We start from the raw sequence: 2,500 nt of genomic DNA, 5'->3' as shown, positions 1-2,500 counted from the left end.
AGGCAATGCAAAGCGTGAACATTACAATGCTGTTAAAAAATAGGATGTGTCTTGCAAGAAATGTAGCTGGTGGTAGCTGGACCTCAAAATACCTGTTCGTACGGGCACCCAGAGGCTCTGGTGCCTATCCGAGCCTCTTGGGTCTTAACAATGTCTCAATGTCTCATGAGATCAAGCTCTCTCACAAGGTGCCTGTTACTTCCTGTTTTCATTTTGACCAGAAATAGATTAACAACGGTATTTCCTACTCTGCCCCAGCCAGAAAAAGAAGTTAAGAAGTATTCAGTGATGAAAAATATTTTTCAGAATATCTATCCAAACTTCTTGAACTTCCCTAAAGGTTCAGTTGAAGTTTTAGGCACCGGTCCAAGTAGCTGTTGTTGGATCCAAATAACTTTATCCAACCTTATTCACAATCTGGCTCTAAAAATTCTTCCAGACCTGAAACTTGGGATACGAACTCACAAGCCTGGGAATGATTTATTTGTGTCAATTCTTTTAAATACATTTGATTTTAATTTACAAGAGCACAAGAAAAAGTCGGAACTTTGTGGTTTACAGTGGTTATAATATGAAAATTCTTACTTTGGGATGAAGTATTGCTGGCTTTTTATCTAAAATGTGTATTACAGTTTTTCTGGCATTTAACAATGAATTTAACTGAGGTGCTGGGAGGGAAAAGGGAGAAATAGCAATTTGATTTACCGTACTTTTGGATGAGGATTCTAGGTAATAAATTTGATCTGATGAATCAATCTCTCTTTTGAAAACAAAGAGCCTTTAACTGTTTACTCGTCAGACTGCAGGGATTCGGGGAGAGTTCTTGCTGCTTATTGGGTAGATAATGCAGATTGCAGATGATGTGCAGATGATGTGCATTTTGATGAATATTTTCCCACTAGACTGCAACTGTTTCTATCTATTAATTTAGATCTAATAGGAAAAGTGTGTTCCTGGGTAGTTTTAAGCTAGGACTTTTTAAACAGTTAATGCATTGTGGATATGTTTTTCTGTCTGCCTAAAATCTATCGCTGAAGTGAACTTTTAAGTGAAGGTAGCATCTGAGATTCCTATCTTCCATCTATCCTCAAAGAAATCACAACCAATGCTCGCATTCACATCTGGGTGCCTCAATTCTGGCTGACAAGGGAGAGAATATTTACATTTTCTTGATCTTTCTGATTATGTTGCTACCAGAGTTACCAAATGGGACAGTGGTGCCCATGGTGCTTTTGGTGCTAACAACATATCTGGAAAGCAGACGTTGTTTCATAGTCTGCTGCAAAGGTGGTAACCGCAGGTGGGGCTGCATGCAGTCATGGTTACAGCCTTAAAAATGCTGTTATGAACACAGTCCATGCAAAGCTTCTGCAGAGTATCCTGACAAGTATGACTATTTAGCCAAGATAAGTGTTCAGCAAAATAAAAAATGAATGAATTAAAAGCCTTAGACTAAGTTCCAGATATTTTAGCTGTTGCGAGCTGGTGCAGTTCCATTGCACACAGGGAAGCGCTGCAGATTTGAACCAGATGACGGTCTGGCTCTTAGTGCACAGTCCTGGAATTTTGAATTGCTTTATAGTAATGTCTTAAACTGATTTCTTAGGTGTGGATTTGGCCAGTTTTGCTGTTTTGAACTTCTTTCTAATGTGTAAATGCAAATATGTAAGAAACTGTAAGGAAAAGCCGTTTGTTTCTTCTTTCCTGGGGTCGTCTTTTGTCTTTATCGCTAAGTAAAGATGTTGAAAAGAATCGTGAGAATGTCAGGAGCTTTTCCCATTGGAATTAAATTATAATAAAGTTACATTACTAACAACACTTTAACGGGACTATGTATTTAAAACACCTTTTGAGGGAGGCAAAAGCCTATATCCCAGCAATAAGAAAATGAAAAGATAAAGCCTGCCTGACCGAGAAACTTCTGCCTGCTTTGCTTTATCCTGAAGTGATAGGGTGACTGAGATAGTCTTTGGAAATTACAGCTGCCATTGAGAGCGAAGCCAAGGCTCACTGTATTTCAGAAAATGAAAATGATGTAGCCCTAGAGGAGGGAGGGGCTGAATCCCCAGGGCATCTGTTTCCCATCAGTGTCCCACCATGCTTGCAGTCTGGCTTGGCACTCTAACATTTAACCTTCCCAGCATGAGGTAGACCATAGGGCAACAAGGCTGCAGAATAATGAAACAAGAGTGTAGTGTGGTGCACAAAGCCTTTGTGAGCAGAGAAGTTGAGACATTAAATGATCAGGGTACAGAGATATGAAAGTTCCAGATTTTTCTAAAAAGCCCCCATTAGTCTCACACAGAAGGAAGAGCGCGCTGTCTCTCAGCAGGCAAAGGCAAGGCCTTTCCCCATCTATCCATGCCTTTTTGCCCGCTGCTTTCAACTATTATAAAGATACAATTACCTTGGGAGATTGTGGCAGTTCAGTTGATTAGCACGGTGAATTAAAAGAATGAGTCACAAATGACATGTCCAGCTCTTCTCTACTAGTCCTTTG

General features: G+C 39.9%; 1 protein-coding gene across 1 annotated transcript in view; it reads left to right on the top strand.

Annotated features, from left to right (window-relative positions):
- EBF3 (early B-cell factor 3) overlaps positions 1-2,500 on the top strand; it is a 122,317-nt gene that overhangs the window by 88,186 nt on the left and 31,631 nt on the right. The window lies entirely within an intron of this gene.

Source organism: Aptenodytes forsteri, unplaced genomic scaffold (assembly GCF_000699145.1).
Source record: "Aptenodytes forsteri isolate BGI_AS27 unplaced genomic scaffold, ASM69914v1 Scaffold15, whole genome shotgun sequence".
NCBI lineage: Eukaryota > Metazoa > Chordata > Aves > Sphenisciformes > Spheniscidae > Aptenodytes > Aptenodytes forsteri.
This window is presented reverse-complemented; position numbering and strand designations above follow the sequence as displayed.